Source organism: Dermochelys coriacea, chromosome 2, assembly GCF_009764565.3.
Source record: "Dermochelys coriacea isolate rDerCor1 chromosome 2, rDerCor1.pri.v4, whole genome shotgun sequence".
Classification (NCBI taxonomy): Eukaryota; Metazoa; Chordata; order Testudines; family Dermochelyidae; genus Dermochelys; species Dermochelys coriacea.
This window is the reverse complement of record NC_050069.1, coordinates 226900570-226921764: the sequence shown is the minus strand read 5'-3', so window position 1 is coordinate 226921764 and position 21195 is coordinate 226900570. Positions and strand designations below refer to the sequence as shown.

At 40.3% G+C, this 21195-nt stretch overlaps 1 protein-coding gene across 5 annotated transcripts in view; it reads left to right on the top strand.

Moving 5' to 3' along the window:
- Positions 1–21195, top strand: part of CDK14 (cyclin dependent kinase 14) — a 512169-nt gene that overhangs the window by 111963 nt on the left and 379011 nt on the right. Inside the window, exon 1 of one of the 5 annotated variants that reach the window (XM_043509345.1) lies at positions 5605–5717. The exons of 2 other annotated variants lie outside the window; for them this stretch is intronic. The gene's annotated coding sequence lies outside the window, so the exon portion shown is untranslated. Of the gene's footprint in view, positions 1–5604; positions 5718–5914; positions 6051–6172; positions 6306–21195 lie in introns of those variants that run through there. 2 more of the 5 variants (XM_038392687.2, XM_043509344.1) reach the window with 2 other exon arrangements.

Below are 21195 nucleotides of genomic sequence, written 5' to 3'. Positions count from 1 at the left end.
TGCAGGTGGAATGGTTGTGTGCAAATATTTGTGAAAGTGAAGTAAATTTTACAGCATGGTGTATTCAGAATAACTTTCCACACAATCAAATGACCAATATTCTGTTTATCTCTCCATTTGATAACTTCCCTGCCTTTCTATGCATGCATCTGCATAACTTTGTCCCCTTTTATTCTTATAGGTCAGTGTCTTAATTTATGTAATGTTACAATTGGAAAAAGAATCAAGGAAATAAAATTTTTCAGTGGTTCCGAGATTAGGTCAGTCCAGTTGCTCTGCTTGCTATTTGGTGTATTAGGTGCCTGGCTGGACATCTGGTACAGTTTCAGATGTCGGTAAACTTTTTAAATTGTTAAGTACATAATTCTTTATTCTGCTTGTAAAATTCCATCTGCAGTAGTCAAAGTAAAACAAGAAATTGGAGACTCTGATTCAATACAGCTGTCCTGACAATGTATCGTTAGAAGCCAGTAGAAAGCTGGCTCTTACCCATATGGATGCAGAGGGACAATAACTGATCCAGATTTCTTTTTATTAGATTGAAGAAAAAAAGAAATGGTACTCAGCAAGCTTCCAAATCATGGAAGATAGAGTAGGAAGAATAAAGACCAACTCAGCCCATGAGATACAGAAAATTCACTATAAAGTTAATCAGTTGTATATTGTATGAACTAACAGAAGCAACTTACTGCCATTCTTTTCACTGTATTAATAAATCGTGGATTTTATAGTTAGCTGATTGAGCATTAGAGCTGTCGCATTATGTAGGCATCCACTTATCATTACAGCATTTTGTAAATAACTACTTTTGCTTAGCCCAGAAAGCTCAGAAGTTGTTAGCCCCACTATGAACTAACTCTGAAGTGCACTTGAAGGATATTCTCAACTTACAGTTAGCATTATGGAATCTCCTGCTGGTATGATTATCTATCCAAAAGGTAGCATCATTTATGATGATGAGAGCGTAAAGGCTGTTGCACAATATTTTTAATAAATTTCCAAATTGTTTTTGGAAACCTAAGCAATTTATTAAGGTATAATGAAGATTGTTTGATGATAAAGTAGCAGTAGATCAGAAAAAGTTTCTTAAAACAATTCTGCACAGAGCTCACAAACTGCCAGAAACACCAGTTATGTAGGCTGATAAAATTCAGTTGTGACTGAATGCTTCATTTGCTGTCAGCACCACCTTTATTTGGCTTTCCAGTTCCATCTTTCATCTATGGGCTAAAATAGTTTGTTACCACAGACAGCATCAAAATATGTTCTGTGCTAGTAACCAAACTGTGTTCAGTCACAGCTGAGGAATGGACCATGGGAGTTAGCCCTCTTGCAGCACAGCTCCCTTTGTTAGTGTAAATACAACATAAGAACGGCCATACTGGGTCAGACCAATGGTCCATCTAGCCTAGTATTCGGGCTTCCGACAGTGGCCAGTGCCAGGTGCTTCAGAGGGAATTACTGAATGAGCCCCATCCCTAGCTTCTCACAGCTTCTGACAGTCAGAGGCTAGGGACACCCAGAGCATGGGGGTTACTTCCCTGACCATCTTGGCTAACAGCCTCCATGAATTCATCTAGTTCTTTTTTGAACCCAGTTATATTTTTGGCCTTCACAACTTCCCCTAGCAGTGAGTTCCACAGGTTGACTGTGTGTTGTGCGAAGAAGTACTTCCTTGTGTTTGTTTTAAATCTGCTGCCTTTTAATTTCATTGGGTGACCTAGTTCTTGTGTAAATAATACTTCCTTATTCACTTTCTCTACACTGTTCACAATTTTATAGACCTGTATCATACCCCCCGCCCCCACCTTAGTCATCTCTTTTCCAAGCTGAAAAGGCCCAGTTATTTTAAATTTCTCCTTGTATGGAAGCAGTTCCATCCCTCTAATAATTTTTGTTGCCATTCTCTGTATCTTTTCCAATTCTAACAGCATTTTTGAGATGGGGTGACCAGCACTGCATGCAGTAATCAAGGTGTGGGCGTCCCATGGATTCATATATTGGTATTATGATATTTTCTGTCTTCTCATTGATCCCTTTTCTAATGATTCCTAACATTCCGTTAACTTTTTTTTTGCCGCTGCATTTTGAGCAGATGTTTTCAGAGAACTATCCACAATGACGCCAAGATCTGTCTTGAGTGATAACTAAATTACTTTACATCTATCAGCATTGAATTTCATCTGGCATTCTGTTGCCCAGTCACCCAGTTTGGAGAGATCCCTTTGTAATTCTTAGCAGTCTGCTTTGGACTTTACTATCTTGAGTAAATTTATATTGTCTGCAAATTTTGCCACATCACTGTTTACCCCTTTTTCCAGATCATTTATTAATATGTTGAACAGCAATGGTCCCAGTACAGACGCCTGGGGGACACCGCTATTTACATCTCTCCATTCTGAAAATGGACCATTCATTGCTACCCTTTGCTTCCTGTCTTTTAACCAGTTACTGATCCATTAGGGGATCTTTCCTTTTATCCCATGACTGCTTACTTTGCTTAAGACCCTTTGGTGAGAGAGCTTGTCAAAAGCTTTCTGAAACTTCAAATATACTATTATCTACTGGACCACCCTTGTCCGTGTATTTGTTGTCCCCCTCAAATAATTCTAAGAGATTGGTGAGGCATGATTTCCCTTTTAAAAAATCCATGTGGACTCTTCCCCCAACAAATTGTGTTCATCTACGAGTCTGATTATTTTGTTCTTTACTGTAGTTTCAACCAATTTGCCTGGTACTGAAGATATGTTTACCAGTCTGTAATTGCCAGGATTGCCTCTGGAGCCTTTTAAAAAAATTGATACAACATAATCTATGTCCAGTCACTTGGTACAGAAGCTGATTTGAATGATAAGATGCATACCACAGATAGTAGTTCTGGCAATTCCATATTTGAGTTCCTTCAGAACTCTTGGGTGAAAACCATCTGGTCCTGGTGACTTATTACTGTTTGTTTTTAATCATTTATTATTTATTTATTAATTTATAAGTTATTTACACTGAAGTCATATAGCTGCCTGAAATAAGTGCTGGGTCTGCCACTGGCAGACAATATAATGGTACCATTTCAACAAAATTTGCTTTTCAATTCCCTTCCCTGCCTTTTCCTTTCCATTTGTGCCAGAGAAGTACAATACATGTAAAAGTATGAATAAAAATTATAAAAATCAGTGGTTTTCAAAATACAGTCCTCTTGCTTGTTCCTTTTTGCTCAAATTTCATTTTCAATCTCTCATTTCTCTCATCTTTCTTTTTGTCTCTCTTTAATTCTTGAGTTCTTTTTGCACTCTCTCTGGTTCATTTCTTCTATGCTAGTCCCAATAGTATGCTCTTTTTTTCCTACTACCATGCTCTCTTTTCATCACACCTTCTTTACTTCCTCAGACCAACCATTTTCTCCCTAATATTACTCCTGATCTGTTTGCTCTTGGCCTCCTCCATCTCTTTCCCTTCACCAGACCAGAATTTTTGCAATCTCCTTCTCATTGCTCCTCATCTCTTTCTTCCTACATCCCATTTTTTTGTGTGGCATCAGTCTCTTTTCTGGTATCTGGAACAGTAAATGGGTGGTGTCAAACGTGGTTTCTGAAGCTGTTTTTCAGACAGTTGGGTTGACGAGCTTTTCAGCCTGAGCTTTGTTTCTATGCTCAGAATGTCAGGTGTATAAATGCCTGTTTGACCAGTGCTGGACCTCTTTAACTGTCTGTTTTCTAGGTATGGATCCTCAGAATGTAGAGGTGTTGTTCTGAGCTGTCCTGATCTTCTTCCGCTTGCCCATGCTTTTGGGGCACTGAGGTCTCAGATCTTCATTAGAGGTTTTTCATTAGTGTTTTTGCCAAGTGTTTTACCAGATATAACTGAAGGCGTGCACTGATAGCGTGGTAGGTGTTCACTATCAGTGCTTCCCCCACCTTCTTATCTCTGGCCACTTCCTCAGTCCAGTATCCTATGAGGCAAATTATTTATAGTCTACTGCATCAAAACCTTCAATCTTAAATAGACTTGCAGGGCACAGATAAATACTTTTTCTTCCATAGATGTCTGATTTCCAACTGCGATACTGACCTAGCTTTTTTTTTAACCTTCTTCTCTCATAACATAACTACTCTAGTTGCCAGTCTCTCATTTCCTTCATGTCTAGTCTAGTCTAGTCTAGGAGAAACATTTTCTGTGTCTTCTACCAGGAGCTGAAGCTTTTCTTTCTTCACATAAAATGGTCCTGAAAGATGATCTGCTGCGAAGAAGACTAAATTAACTAACTCAAAGTGATCTGTAACATGGAATTGGTAACTGGGATTAGGAAGTAGATGATGGAAAGAAAAACTTTTGAAGATCATATTTCATGCTTTGAGCATCTTATGGAGATGGCATGACATTATTCAAGCTTTCTGACAGTCATTGCAGCTGCTAGTGCCAGACAAGATTAATCAGTTCATTAACACATCTAGGCCTTTATTTAGTAAGCACTTAAACATATGCTTAAGTCTCATTGACTTCAGTGGGATGTGGGCATATGTAGGAGTTCAAACATGTTCTTAAGACTTTTCTTCAGAATGGGAATAGACTTGAGACTGTGTGCTAAGTGCTTTGCTGAATTCAGTGGGACTGCATGGAGTGTAAATTGGGCCTGCATTCAGATCATTAGTTGTCCTGCATATTTTGTTGTTCTGGGTTAAGATTTTCCCATACTCAGAGTGAAGCAGAGAAGTTATTTTGTAAGTGCATTAAGCCATGTAGGGTGAACTGCATTTTAGCCTCTTCTTCTGTTTTGGCTTTCACCTATTGCTAATCCCTTTCCTCTGTCAGTCAATCCAGGATGCAGTTCCTCATCTCTGGCAGGGGAGATTTCCTTGAAGTCAGTACCAAACACAGACCCAGTGACCAGTAGGGGTTGCTATGAGAGCAGTGGATACAGAAAAATTGGTAAAAAAGAAAAGGACTTGTGGCACCTTAGAAACTAACAAATTTATTTGAGCATAAGCTTTCGTGAGCTACAGCTCACTTCATTGGATGCCTTTGGTGGAAAATACAATTGGGAGATTTATACACACACAGAGAACATCCTTTTTGAGATATCATAGTCAGTGTGCCTTGCCCATGCAGATCTCTTTTCCCACGTACCATGCCCAGGCTCAGTAAGGCTCAGCAGTGAGTTCAGCATAGATGCACTGCTGCTTAGTTATTCTTTGAAAGTATTTTTATATATTCTTTATTATATGCTAAGGTTGATCATTATAAAGCTGTAATTACTTGTTCATTTTTGGGTAGTTACATACTTTAGAGATGCTTAATTTGATATTTAATTTTATTATGGTCCATGGGAAAGGAGGTCGGCATAGGCAAGGCACATCAGCTATATATAAATGCATTAAATTGAGCCATAGTATCCCTAGCATTCATTTCCAGATGCTTTTCATTATTGTTTTAATATCATTTGTCACTAGGACACTACTGATTTCCTTCTGTACTAGGGAAATAATTGAATTGGGCACGACAAGTTGCACTCTTTTGATTAAATGTTTTTTCTGTATTTCTATAAAATCATCGTTAGCTATTTTGGCTCCAGTTCTATGTTCCATTGAAACAGCACCGCATTGTAAATCAATATCTTTTCAAAAAGACACTGCTGTAAATTGCCTAGACAGCATATGCATGGTTACTTTGGCTGCAATGCTGCTGCAGAGACTGGGTAGTCTGCCTTCCTGGGAACTCCACAGGCAAGTCCATCCTATTTTTTAAAATACCTTTTCAGAATGAACATAATTCTCTGTCTAAATTTCATCAGCAATACTTCTGCTTTCCGTGTTCACCTGTAACTTTTTATATTACGCTCTACTGGGATTATCCTGCCTTTAGGGATTGCTTTGTTTTCTGCTTTAGATTTCCCCCTTTCTTAGCTGTAGTACAGCCGTACCATTTCAGCTTGTTAATGCAGAAAGATGTGAATTCAGTTGCTGAATGAGCCGAGACTGACTGCAAACACTAACATTGCTAGAGATATGTTTAAGAGTTGCAGGTGAATCTGACCTGAATCTGACAACAGCAAAACGGTAAGATGGTGTTTGTTTAAAATACAAGATTAATTGAGTACTGGGATCTCCTGTTAAACCAGAGCCCGAGTTATCACATGCTTCCAACTTGAGCAGGATTCATTCTGTGCATGTCAGTGGTGGGTTTTTTTGAACACTGAAAGCCTAGACAGATGAATGTGGTGGTTAGCACGGAATGCCACATGAGGCTATTCAGCATATAGCCTTGTGAGACTCCCTAAATATTGCTTTTGGTTTATAAATATCAGTAAAAAGGTAGGGAAAAGGTATGCTTTTTTTTTTTTTGCTACTGCTCTATTGATCTCCTAAACAGCTTTATTTATTATAGTATAAAGAGGACAATATAGAGAATTTTGCTGGTGTATGCTTGGCTGACTGCCCTCTGGGACAAGTGAGTGAAGGACGTGACCAGCCACTTTTTCATTTCTGCAAACAAGTCTCTGTATCCTGATAGATCTGACTGGAATATATGTCTTTAGTAAATTAGAGATTTGCTTAATATGGGAAAATATACCATGAACCATCTTGAAATACGCTGACCTCTGTCATATGGAATGCATCTTCTTGATTGGTTAGCCATTTGGTTGTTTTGTTTTCATGTTTATAAAGTAATGTAGTCATTGTCAGTGGTCGTTCTTGAATAACTGATGTAGAAGTGTATTGGCAGCATTTTAGATCCAGTAGAATATTTCAGCAAGTATGAAAGCTTGGAGCAGCAGCATGCTCATAAACCCCCCCCCCCAAAACCTTACTCAGTTATGAGCAGTACAAGCAGTAAGGATAACATAACCATAACATGGCATAGCAATTTGAAATATTGTTGGTGATATTAATTGACAGGTAATATTTTGAGTTCTGCATCAAGCCAGAGACTGACTTTAAACTAAAATTTAATTAAACTAAAACATTTTTCTGTTCTATAGTATATTTTAATCAGTAAATAAGAACAGCTGGGAAAGCAATGATACAGTAAAGAAATATATTTTTTACACTGAGATAATGTCAAAAACAGAATTTCATCTTAGCAGAAATGCATGTCTAACATTCGCATGTTGTATAAAGCAATGCAGGTAAAAATTACTTGTAGAAATACAGTAGATGGTGGCAAAACTAGTACAGTAGTAATTTGATGGTGAAGCATAGTATTAATATCTACTCACTGTTTAGGTTTAAAGAAAAGGAGTACTTGTGGCACCTTAGAGACTAACAAATTTACTAGAGCATAAGCTTTCGTGAGCTGCATCCGATGAAGTGAGCTGTAGCTCACGAAAGCTTATGCTCTAATAAATTTGTTAGTCTCTAAGGTGCCACAAGTACTCCTTTTCTTTTTGCGAATACAGACTAACACAGCTGCTACTCTGAAACCTCTAGGTTTGTAGCAGATTATTTTGGGTGTGGATGTTCTTAGTGGGGGGGGGCAAGTTAGGCATATATCTAGGTTATTCTATAAAATCTTAATTGTTCAGAGTTATTTTCTAGGTGTGTCTTTTTCTTAAATATATATTCTTTAAGATTCTCTCCTCAATGTACTATATTATTACATGTGAATTAAATGTGAGTGATATAAACTACCTGTTACACACTGTATTCAAACCCCAATTTACATTCTTAAGGGTATCAGAAAGAGTCTTCTCTTTGGTCAGCTAGGATAATCTCAGGCATTTCTGTTTAAAGAATTACTTCAGCTACAAGCTGATTTTGACTGATATATTTTCCCGGGCTTAAACTGCTATTCACCATTCTCAGCATAAGAAATGCACCACAAGTTTTCTTCACCCTGTAATAGATCAAATGTTCTGACTGTTTGTGTTTCACTCCTTCAACGAACTGAAAGCAAAGTCTAGAAACTTTAAAGAAGGAGTTGGATTTTTTTTTTCTTTGAGCAAACGGTAAAGCAGGGTAAAGGTGGTGTAACAATTCGCTGAATAACAGCGCTGTTTTTACATCTCCTAAACTTTTCTGTCAGACTCAATGTTTAGAGACACAAGGTGGGTGAGGTAATACCTTTTATTGGATCAACTTCTGTTTGTAAGAGAATACAGGTTTTCAAGCTTACCTCACCCACCTTGTCTCTCTAATATCCGGGGCCGACATGGCTACAACAACATTGCAGACTCAGTGTTTTTCAGATTTCCTTAAAAAAAGCTTTTTCTTTATCTTTTCATATATGAAAATAAAACCAGCAATTCCGTTCAATGTATGTTACCTATCTGTACGTTTTCCTCTTCTTGAACTTTCAAGCTCTTACTCTTGAGATTAAGAATTAAACCAAGGACATTTTAGAACTTCTTTTATGAAAATCTTGGTGGTGGTTTTCTTAAACTGTTGGTTAGTTAACATAGATTCCAAATTAACACAGACACAGGAGAAATCTGCAGAAAAGTTAAAAACATAACTTGGTAAACGTGAATATGTCTGACAAGCATGGTTTAAGGGAGAGACACTGCTGAATGCTTCATAAAGATTATCTAGCTGTTCAGTGTGTGGTTCCATTACATAGCTACAACCCATTTGTAACCATGTGAGATAAGCCTATATCTATTAGAGGGTACCTCTTCAGGCTCCTTAGTCACTCTGGTTTTGTAATTATTAATTTTAGTTTATTGCTATATGGCCCAACGGGTGTTAGGCACCTTCTAAACAAGTGAAAAGATGAGGTCCTTCCCCAAGTAGATAAAACTAAGGGGATTCCTGACATGAGTCACTTCGTCATGCCAAGGCATTCCCTCTCCAGGCCACTTCCCATCACCCCCAAATAATCACTTGTAAGCTTCTTGGAAAAGCCAAGACCATCTAGATAAGTGGTTTTCAAAGTTTTTTTTTCTGGCCACCCAGTTGAAGAAAATGGTTGATGCCCGTGACCCAACGGAGCTAGGGATGAGGGGTTTGGGGGTGAGAGCGGGCTCCAGGTTTGGGTGGGGGCTCAGGGTTGGGGCCTGGGCTTACCTCAGGCGGCTCCCAGTCAGCAGCACAGCGGGGGTGCTAAGGCAGGCTTCCTGCCTGTCTTGGCACTGCGGACCACGCTGTGCCCCAGAAACAGTCAGCAGCAGGTCTGTCTCCTAGGCGGAAGTGGCTACACCCAGCTCTTGCCCGCAGGCACCGCCCCCTACTCGTTTCCCGGCCAATGGGAGAGCTGAGCCGATGCTTTGGGCGGGAGCAGCGCCCTCCCCCCGGGAGTCAGATCTGCTGCTGGCCACTTCCAGGGTGCAGTGCGGTGTCAGAAAGGGTAGGACCCTAGCCTGCCTTAAGTTGGCAGCACTGCTAACCGGGCCATTGAAAGTCCCATCAGCACTGCTGACCAGAGCCGCTGCGACCCAGTGCCTTATGTTCTGTGACCCAGTACTGTGTTGCGACTTGCAGTTTGAAAACCACTGATCTAGATGATCAGAGGATAATGTTAATCTTCTATTTAGCTGAGGTAAGGATGGTAAAGAGAACTGTTTCCATAATATCATTATTTGTGGAAAAAGTAGGGATTTTTTCAGATTCTTCCTTGATTCCTCAGAATTCATATAGAAAGAACTTGAAAAAGTTAGATCTTAGATGATCTAAAATCTCCCTAGAACACCCCAGGAAGCATTCAGAAGGCCTGAAAGTCAACAAGGAAAATACTCAGACAAGCATAGTTCCAATTCACCTTGCTGGGTAAACTCTGATAAACTCGGGATTCTAAATGTTTTTTTCTAACAATGTTTCTAAACTGAGGACTCCCCAGATAAAAGCAAAATCTGCTTGAAGCTTCTTTGAAAGTGGACCTACAAGTTGCTTCCCATGCAAGTAAGGGTTCTCTGCCATTAGAAGACAATTCTTGTTTCCCTGAGACGCCTATGGAGAAGAGAATTGATAGTACTCTAAAAAAGCTTTTGATTACTCTGCAGAACAAATATTCATAACCACTCACAACCTTATTTGGCTCAGACACTGATAGAAAGAGTCACAAAGCTTTAGTGCAATCCACTATTACAGATATCATCAAGGAAAATCCTTGCTCAATCAGAAAGCCTCCTGCATGGTGTAGCTTGCAGCACATTTTGCCTTTAGTCATCAGGTGTGATCAGTTGCAATTTGTCAAGCAGTCCCTGTGACAACATTATCTTAAGTTAATGTTGCAGAATATAAAATGCTAACAATCCCTATCTAAAAATGTAGACTTTCTGGAATGCCTCGGAATGTACCCTAAAGCCCCTGGTAATCCAAAATAAAAGAAGTCGTCCTTGAGTACTTCTCAGACTATTTGTCAGACCCCCTCTCCATTCAGCAAAGTTCTTGCAAGACAAGAAGAGATTGAGGTTGGGTTCGAGGCTATGCCATGCCTATTTTATGAACTTGGTTTGATTAACAGTTGTTTTCCTCAAAATTCCATTGAGTGCAGCTCATACCATAATGGTTGGTATTTCATCCAGATTGATCAATATCTCACAAGACTTCTGGAAAGGAAAATGAGAGCATTAGATTTATCTAATGAAAATACAGGTATGCACTAAAGTCTGTGATGCTTAGGAACTGCCCCCAAAGTCTATTACTGGATTTGGGAAAGATTTAGCACCTGATTTAAATTCTAAAGTCCAATGTATTTTGCTTTCTGAACTAGAATTCCTTTAGCTGAAGTCTATATTGTATTAGAAAAATGCTGGAAGCCAGCATTTCTTTTCCTTTAGTGCAATAAGAGGAAGGTTCTCTATTAGAAAGGCGGTCAATTTCACTGATAGACTCCTGAGGGCTGTTTTATTGATTATACCCTGCTACCTTTCCCCCGATTTATATCCGAATAGTTTCCCCCCTTGAAACATCAGCTTAGTCCTTTGTATATTGTGAAAGGATTCCTTCAAATATATGGTTTCTCTTCCCTTTCTTTACCTGGCGGTAAATATCTAGCTTTTCATTCCCATTTTCTTGTACTGTGTATATATATTATTGCCTTTGGGACAAGTTTATAAATTTTCCAAATTGCTGTAATTCTAGATTTTTCTAGAGTGGCTTTTTTAGCACAGTAATAAATCCACCATAATAAGTATTTCCAAAGAAACAATCTGAGGCAGCACCGTCTCCTACTCTTCTTTTGAAATATATAATTTTATAGGAAATCAAACTGCAAATATACCGTTTTTAAACCTTTAACAGAAGTAATTTTATGCGATTACAGCTATGCTCATTCATGATGAGCTCTCATATTGCAGCCACCATCAGTTTAAAATCTTTCCTTTTTACATTTTTTATGTTAAAGAAAAAAGATAAACTGCAGAGTTCATGATATTCAGCATAATCTCAATACTATGGTTTCATTACAACATCTAGCAGAATCCTTAGTTTTGGGTAGGGGTGTAATGTGGTTGTGGGGAATTTTGCTTTTTTTTTTTTTTTTTAGTGCAGTACATTAGATACCGATAAACCAATCGTATTGTTTTTTTAGACACCTTTTTGCTTTGAAAGTTACTGCAAGGCCAAGAGAAATATGCAGAAGCTTCTGGAAAATTCTCTAAAGATTTTTTTCATTCCAAATCTGAAGCATATTGTATTCAGGTCATTCATTTTGCATCCCAAATTGTAGAGAACAATCACTTATTTAAAAAAAAAGATGTGTGAGACTCAAACACAAACATGGATAGCTTTCTTTTTACTTATTTGTGCAGCTGCAGCTGAACTCTCAAACTTTGTGGCCACTTTATGATCAGAAGATGAATGTCCTGGTATGATAACCGACCAAAAAGGCAGTGGTAGATGCTGTTTCAAAGGAGCTAAGTTGGGGTAGAAAAGTCTCAGAATTCTGAATTGTGTTCAAACCTGAGAAGAAATGACTTTTTTAGTCCTTTTTCCATCCTAGCCTTTATGCAGTCTCTTTTAGCTATTTCAGAAACGCTCAAAGTTCAATCATATCTTTTCCTAGTTCTTTAAGAGTCCACTTCAATGCCTTTTCTCTCTTTTTATTTTCAGAATTCAGGCACTGTCCTTTTTCTACCAGAACATTCAAGGTTTCCTGATTTGAATGTTCTGACTAAAATAGTCATAGTCTCCTCTACTGGGATAAAACAATGAGGAGTCCTTGTGGCACCTTAGAGACTAACAAATTTATTTGGGCATAAGCTTTTGTGGGCTAGAACCCACTTTATCAGATGCATGGAGTGGAAAATGCAAGAGCAGGTATAAATACATGAAAGGATGGGAGTTGCCTTACCAAGTGTGAGGTCAATATAACAAGACAATTCACTTAACAGCAGGATACAAGGGAGGAAAAATAACTTTTAAAGTGGTAATGAGGTGACTCATTTCAGTCACTTGACAAGGTGTGACTAAAAAAGGGGGAGTAGGGGGAAATAAGTATAGGGGAAATTAGGCTTAAGTTTTGTAATGACTCTACTACTACTGGGATAGTTGTAACCTTTCTCAAGGATCCGTCTTCTCCCCTGTCGTCTTAGACATCTGCTTGAAGTCATTTGGGAGAAAATTGTTGAGAAGCCACAGATGCACTTGCCAGTCATGTGTATATGATCTCCAGCTCTCATCATCTTACCTGTGACCCAGTTAGCAACATTTCCTGGGTATCTTTCCGCTTGCCAAGATCAAGGATGAAAGGCCAGTGACTAAAGCTGAACCTTGGCAAAATGGAGGTGATGTCTGCGGGAGTACGGAAACACATGAAAGATATAACAAATGCTATTTTCTCATCTTCCTGTGAGGGAGTCTGCCTCTAGCTTGTGAAGTCAGTGCACACCCATGGGACCTTTACTCTTCATTCCTGCTGGACATGCAGATAGTGACAACCCTAAGAATGCTTTCTTCTGTTTGCGAAGCTGGAAGATTGGGTCCCATCTATTAAAGACCTGGCCACAATAGTCAGGCTGGACTACTGCAGTTCACTGCAGCAATGAATGAGCACTCCAGCATTAAAAGAGATCAGTTAATGCAGAATAACACAGCATGTTGCCTCAGCAACAGTTGCTGACAGCCCTGATGCTCAGCTCTCTACATTGGGTCCCCACAGAATATCTGGTCAAATCCAAGGTCTCAGAGTTTAATATTAAAGGGTCCTCCATGGAACTCCTCCAACGTAGCTTAGAACAACTTTCATTGTGGCATTGATCTCCCTTCAAAGCTATGCTCTTGAGGAAATGTGAAGCTGCTGACCTCAGTGGCGAGAACAGGAGAGATGGCTTTCTTGGCAGTAGAGCTAACGCTTTGGAAAACATTATCAGATCAAGATATAAAATTCATTACATCTTCTTAGTTTTTCCATAGTGGCAACTAAAAACTTCAAAAAAGAGAGAGAGTGGAAGAGAAGAAGAATAAAAGGAAGGCAAAAAGGACGAGAGAGTAGTAGGAAAGGAAGTTGCGGGGGGAGGAGGAGGAAATAAATAAGCAGCATACCGTCAACTATTCTGGAGGAAGTAGAAAGAAAAATCAGACCATTAGACTATAGGAATCTGTTTTTTTTTTTCCTTGGGAGGCACTCATGCCCTGATCCAAAGTCCGCTGAAGAGAATGGAAGGACCCACTTTGATTTTAGCAGATCGTGTCAGGCTCTCAGACCTGTGATGCATATAATTCTTTTTGCTGCACATAATTCTTATTAATTAAAATATCCCTTTTTAATTCAGATTTGTATCTGACAGTGAGGATTTTTTATTTTCTTTTATTAAATCACAAATTGAGCTTTAATCATAGTTTTCACTGGCTCAAGAACCTGTGTTGAGCAGAGTCTTTACCAAGTGATTGGTTGATATTTTGGGGGGCCCCATTCTATCCCATCGATTGTCATTGCAGTTAATGTGTGAACAGTTTTGATCATATACAGTCTCTTAGGTATTTACTGCAAAGGACACATGTAGGAGAACATAATTCTTTGTTTAGGAGATTTGCTTACTGAATCACCAGTTATACTATTTGCTGAGGAAATGCTTTGAAGTCAACACTAGGTTTTGGTGTTGGGTAACTAATAAGCCATAGGAGGGCTCTGACCTGTGGCCATACTTTTATCCACATTTTCAATTGTGATTTGCCATTGGCCATAAAAATTAGGGATACAGGATCTTATGAATAAAGGGCCCGGTTCAGTGGGAGTTTTTCAAGAGCCAATGCTTCAGGAACAGGCATTAAACTAATCAAGTTGAATACGTTTTGATCTTCTTGCTACTCTGGACCAGAGGTACCTTATGGTGGTGAATGTAAAGGAATGGAGATGTATGCACAGTGGCTGGGGTTGTCGAAGGAGCCTAAAGGAGTTTGGCACTCCAATCCCATTGAAAATAATTGTTTACCTAATCGCCATTTATGCCTTTTAAAATCTCCCTCCATTGTGGTTATTTTCAGAATCCCAGCAAAAATAAGCACTCCCCTGTTAACACCCTTAAATGAGAGCATATCTGGGTATTGGAGGAGCTACTGTATTTTTGTCTGTTCCTTTAACCACTTCATGATCATAAGAGGCTTGGAGGAGATAATCTAAACCTTTAAACTCTGAAAGATTTATATGAAAATAATAATTTAACTAATATAAAACGATTAATAATGCATTAATGGAAGGAAAACTGTGTAGGAATTTGAATCATATTTGCACATGTAGCCATCTGTTGGAGCAGGAGGCTGAGTAGAAAACACTTTTTTTTGGTTGGGAAAGTGATTTGAAAATACATTTTTTTAATCCTTTATTTTTAAATGCTGTTCATGGTTACAGAGGAGAATACAGACCGCAGAGATCTTTATGGGTCACTCAGCAATGGGGTATAGAAGCTATCTCTTATATTTTTCTGTTAACGTTTGCAATGCTATTGTGTGTGTGTGTGTGTGTGTGTATAATTTATATATATATATATAATTTATTTATGCAGTATGCACACTGCTGAAGCAGCTTAATTCCATCTATTGAAACTATACATACTTTGAAATGAAGTTGAGGTACTGAGATCTACATAATTTTAATAATACTTAGCACTTGCATAGTTCTGTGCATTTTCAAAGTGCTTTACAAACATTATTTAAACCTCGCACCCGTTCTGAAGATAAATATATTCTAATTTTATAAATGAGGATTCACAATTTGTCCAAGATCACAAGGCAAATAATTGGCATAGAGAGAAAAATTCAATAATTCCTGACTCTGTCCTGTGCTTAGATTCAATAGACTGCACTAATGTTCAGAGACTACGTTAGCAGAATAAATGTATGCATATAATTTACGTTGAAAGCTCAGCCAACTCCCCCCCCCCCAAAAAAAAAAACCCCAAAGCAAACTGAATATAGTACTCAGAGTAGCAGCCGTGTTGGTCTGTATTCGCAAAAAGAAAAGGAGTACTTTTTTTCGTGAGCTGTAGCTCACGAAAGCTTATACTCTAATAAATTTGTTAGTCTCTAAGGTGCCACAAGTACTCCTTTTCTTTTTGTGAATATAATACTGTGTATCAAAAGGTTTCAGCAGTTGATTTGCTTGGCACGAGTGGGCCCTTCATTCCCCTGAATCAAGTGCTGAACACGTGCTGTTAATAGTTAGTTATACATGTACAAGTAAATTCTCTTAATGTTATAAACTTGTATATGAAAAGCTGTTGAAATCCAATATAACTTAGCACTGCATTAATATTGCTTAGAAAATTCCAAAAAATATGACTGTTTCATAACAGATTTAATGAAGTAATTATCAAACAAAATCTGTGGGAGGTAATCACTGAAACACAAAGAAGAGCCTAACAAATCTACCATGTCAGTAGCAACGTAGTGATTATGAACAGATTCATTTCCCAACCTATTCTACAACTACAATTCATGTACGAATGTAAAACTGATCCCCTTTCTAGAAGGCTGGTTTTATTAACAACTAAAAAAATAAGAGAACAAAGATCAGCACAAAACCTGTTGCTCAGTTTGGCTGATCCCGGTATTTCTACTTCAGGACTGCTCAGTTTACACACTGCATCCTCTCTCTCCCACAGAGGACCCATCCCACCTCTCTTACATATAGGTGGGATAATGAGCCACCTGTCTCAGTGATGCAGTAGAGCCCTCTTAATTTTTTCTCAGTAGAATCAACACCTGCTGGATGGAGTATTTCAGGTGAAAATGGAGTATTAATGTAAGAGCTTCCAGCTCAATTTCTTCAGAACAGCACTTCAGTTCTTATATTTGTAATCTTCCTGATGACAAAGACATTGGGTTTTAACAGCACCCTTGACTTCAAAAAGAGAATCTTCCTTACTGGAGTAAGCTTTTGATATGGGGATATGACAGGAAGATTGACAAAGAAACTGCTTTAGGTTTGTTCCGTTACATCTGTGAAGGGATATGTACAATAAGGATTATATGATTCTATCAGATCCTCACCACAAGACTCCAAAATTTGTCTTTCCTTGTGCATTTAACTGGCTGATGGGAGGCTCTGTACCCGATTACTATCGTTTTTATTTAAATAGCACCTAGAATAAGATTTATCCCTGTAATGAGCAGCTTACCGTTCGAATGCACAACATACAGACAAGGGAGTGGAGAAAGGAAGCAGCACAAAATTGTTTATTACTTTCAGAATCAAAATTCTCCTTTCCCCCCGACCTTATAATAACCTCAATTTGCTGCCTAGTAGTTACTTAACGCTTTTCTGTTGGAAATTTATATTTTGTTCTCTTTGGTTTTTCCTTAATGGTATTTTTTCTCTTGACATTTTTAACCCAACCTCATTCCATCCCATGTTTCCCCATATATATTATCAACACTACTGCTACTTCCAGTCCCACCCATACCCATCAATTGTTTCTTTGACTTTCTTATTCTAGCACTAATAGTGTACTATCTGCTTACCCTTCACAATTGTCATCGGCTTCTGTTGAACACCCTAGTAATTGTTCCTCCCCTGTCACTCCACAAGGTGACTCCAACTTGCCTCCATGCCTTCGTCCCAACAGTTAGGCCCTCTTCTCCACATTAAACAATCTGCTGCGGCTGGTGCTGGTTCCATCACAGAGACTCCTGGACCAGTGAATGTGTCCTCTTTTGCTGCCTTCCAGGGGAGTTGGAGAATTGTGTGAGGTGCCCCCAGGAGTTACTAATAGCCACATATGGTCACAGGCAGAAGGAGTTTTGCTGGTGTCTTGTCCCGCAAAAAGAGTGAATCTCAAGATCCCTTTGAACAAAACTGAATAATCCTCCAAAAACTATCCTAAACTGCGTTCAATCATCAGAAAAGGTCAAAATCCAATATTTATACAAAAGTGTATTAATTTATTTTCTCTTATTTTATTTTGCCTTTAAGAATGTGCCTGTGTCGTTTTGATATTTGCTGGTGCTATCCTTCTATCTAGCTGTAAAAATGCCTACAGTGAGGCAGTGTGGCCTCCCTCCAAACTGGAGTGTGAGGGAACACTACACTCCCCTGGGTGGGTGGAGCCAGACCCACCCACTCACCGGAAGTACCAGGGCAAGACAGGAAGTAGAAAAGGAGAGCCCAGGAGCTCAGTTGCTGTTGAGCCACAGGAGAGGAGAGACGCCTCTCCTAGGGAGCAGATGCCTCTGCAAGAACCTGGCCTAGCTCCGGAGTGGACAGACGCCTTGCTGTCAGGGGAGGCAGATGAGGACACCGAGAAGGTGCCGGAGCTACCAGTGACTGAATACCCCAAGGAGATAGAGGATCTTTGGACCAGAGGACCCTACACCCAGACTGTGGTAGGAAGTAGCCCAGGGGGACTAGACTCGTCTGGTTCTGCAGCCAGACAGTGAGTCAGGGTGTTGCGCCTGGAATCCCAGCTGACCCAGTGGCAGATCACTGTTAGGGCTCTGGGCTGGGATGCGATGGAGTTGGGTGGGCCTGTGTCCCCCTACTCCCTGACACTCCACTCCTGGGGTGGTAGCCTCCCCACCTTCGGCCAGGAGGCCTGTTAGTCTGTAGACTATGTTGGGTGCTTACCCATGCCTGAGCCCTACTTGTTTGCTGCTCTACCCTGCTTGAGGGCCTGGGCTTATATAAGACTGCCTTGAACACAGGCCAGAGCCCTAACTATTTGTGGTTCTGCCCCACCCAGAGGGAGCCAAAGCCCCTCTACAGATTATTTGTAGCTGTCTGCCCCAGCCATGTGGCTGGGGGCTAGAGACTGTTGTGCTTCATCCCGCCCAAGGGGCTGGAGCTGTCCCTCGTAAGTCTGTCACTTGCGGTCTGCCAGTAGTGAGGGACCACTGCAATGCCATATAACTAAATGTGATCCATTGTTTGGTCTCAGACATGGCTGCTGCGTTGCAAGGCCAGTTGCTCCATTTCAGAGTGATGTGTTTAGTATCGGGATGACTGTTAATCCTAAATTTTCTTTTTTGTGCTAAAGCACATTGGAAAATAAAATACCTTTTCTAGAAGTAAGAACAATTCAGGTCCGGATGGGAAACGGTACGAATTAATGCCTTCTGCTCTTGCAGCTGTATAGACACTAGTCAGTGATAGCTCTGATTATATCAGGGATAAATACATCCTGGAAATCTGCAATTTGAATGCAGAATCTTGTATTCAGGGATATTTTTGATATTTCAAGAAATAATGTGATTCTTCTTTGAGTAATATCCCTATGGGTGCTCCACTGTAGGTGTGTCTATGTCAGTGAGTTGCTGATCGGAAAACTCTGGTAGTAGTCAGTCCCGCATGTTCTGCTCCCTGTCTGCCATGAGGCTAGTTAGCGCACATGAGTGACCCTCTTCAGTTCCTTCTCAACCACCCCTGGCTAGAGACAGAGGTGTCCATTCGCGGATCATTAACTCTTTTTAGAATTGCTAATTTTAGCTTCCCTTGAAGGTTTTTCTTTGTTACTTGGTTTGTATTTTTATTTGGCCATATTACGTGCCAGCAAAGGACATGGAATTTCTCTTTTCCCACCTGCCTCCAATTTGATCATTGGTGCTGGCGGCCCCTAGAGTTAACTGCGTGCACAATCAGTCCCTTTTGACTGGAACTGGAAACATTTGGATCTGTTCGGCAGGGAGGCATATTCCTTAGCTACCCTCCAGTTCCACGTAGCAAACTATCAAGCCTTGTTGGTAAAACATGACTATACAAAACTTGGTTTATTTATTGAGCAACTTCCTGATTCTCACAAGGGTTAATTCAAGGCCATAGTCAACAAGGGCTAAGTGGTGGCCAAAATGTCCCTAAAATGTCCAGTCTGTGCTAGATGCAGCTGACATGGTGGCATGCTTAATTTCCATGACCATTGTGGTAAGACAGGCTTTGTGACTTCACTTATCTGGCTTCGCTAAAGAGTTCCAAACTACAGTGGAAGATCTTCCTTTTGAAGGGATGAAGTTGTGTGCTGAGAAGACCGTCTCATCCCTTCACACGTTGAAGGATTCTAGGGCAACTCTTTGATCCCTCAGGATTTATACTCCTGCCTATAGAAGAAAGTACAGTCCTCAGCCACCACTGAAGTCCCTCTCATCACAATACACATCTCAGTACTTGTCACAAAGATCTTACAAGCCGCAGGAAGAAGCCTAGATTCCCCAGGCAAAAGCAGTTGGGATCTCAACCAACTTCCTCTCAGTCCTCCACCTTGAAGTGGCAGTTTTGACAGGTTGGTCAAGGTACCGTAGAACATTCTCCTTGTCATCTCATGCTGGAAAACCCCACCCATCCCTTCAGAGACAGTCAACTGTTCTGCAGCACCCAGGAACAGATAACCCTCGACAAATGGGTGTTGGTGATCATCCAGGATAGATACGCCATCGATGTTTCCTTCCTCCTCCTCCCAAAAATCCTTTCCCATCCCTCTTAAAGGATGCTTCTCACAAGAGTCGGTTAGGCCAGGAGGTAAACCATCTCTTTGGTGTAGAAGCCATAGAGCCTATGTGTGGGCATTTAAGAGACAAAGGCTTCTACTCTTGCTACTTCCTAATACCAAAGAAAAAGGGAGGTTGGAGACCCATATTGGACCTCAGAGTGCTCAGTAGCTCTATCAAGGTGCAGAAGTTCCAAGATGGTCACCCTATTGATTATTATTCCATCATTAGAGAAAGGAATTTTGGTTCTCAGCCTGCAACCTCCAAGATGCGTATATCTACATTTCCATCATACCAAGTCACAGACATTACCTGAGATTCATGCTAGGCCAACACAACTACCAATCCAAAGTACTCCCTTTCGGCCTCTTGTCAGTCCCCAGGGTGTTCTCCAAGGTCCTCTTGGTAGCGATGGACCACTTACTCTTTCAGGGCATCATGATTAATCCTTACCTTGATGATTGCTTTCTCAGGGCACACTCTTTCGCTGAAGCCCAGTGAGTCACCCAGACTACACTGAACCTGTTCCAGAATCTGGGCCTACAAATCAATGTGCAAAATTCGACATTAACACCCATACAAAGACTAGAATTCGTAGGAGCCGACCTTGACTCCATTCAGGTGAAGGCTCTCCTCCTTCATCACAGATTCCTCAGCCTCTCCACTCTGTTAGAGACAGTACAATCCAGCCCCCAAATTTCAGCCGGACACTGCCTCGAACTCCTGAGGCATATAGCCAAGGGCACATGCGTCATAGATCATGCCAGACTACACAGAAGATGCTTCCAAGCCTGGTTCAGTTCAATTTACAGGCCAAACAGAGACAGCATTAACAAATTATTATTGATACCCACCAAGGTCAAGTAATCCTTGGACTAGTGAAAAGACCCAGTGAACGTATGTAAGGAAATCCCATTTGTTTGGCCTTCCCCATCATTACGCCTGATTACCAATGCATCCCTCCTAGGATGGGATGTGCATCTCAATGGGCTCATGGTGCAGGGGAAATGGTCACTATCCAAGACGTGCCTTCACATCAACGGCTCGAACTCAGAGTGGTCAGAAATGCGTGTGTTCACTTCCTCCCGTTGATCAAGGACATGCACACAAGTCATGAGACAATGTGGCCTGCATGTATTACATAAACCATCAAGGTGGTACCAGATCATACTCCCTGTGCCTGGAAGCACTAAAGCTATGGAACTGGTGCATTTCCCACAATGTCTTAATATAAGTGGCCTATTTGTCAGGAGTACCACCACACAACAACAGACAACCTCAGCCACAAATTCCCACTTGACCGCAGTTGGGAAATAGATTTGATGATCCTACACGACATATTCCAGAAATGTGGGAAACTGACAGACCTGTTTGCTACTTACTGGAACAAGAAATGTTCTCAGTACTGCTCTAG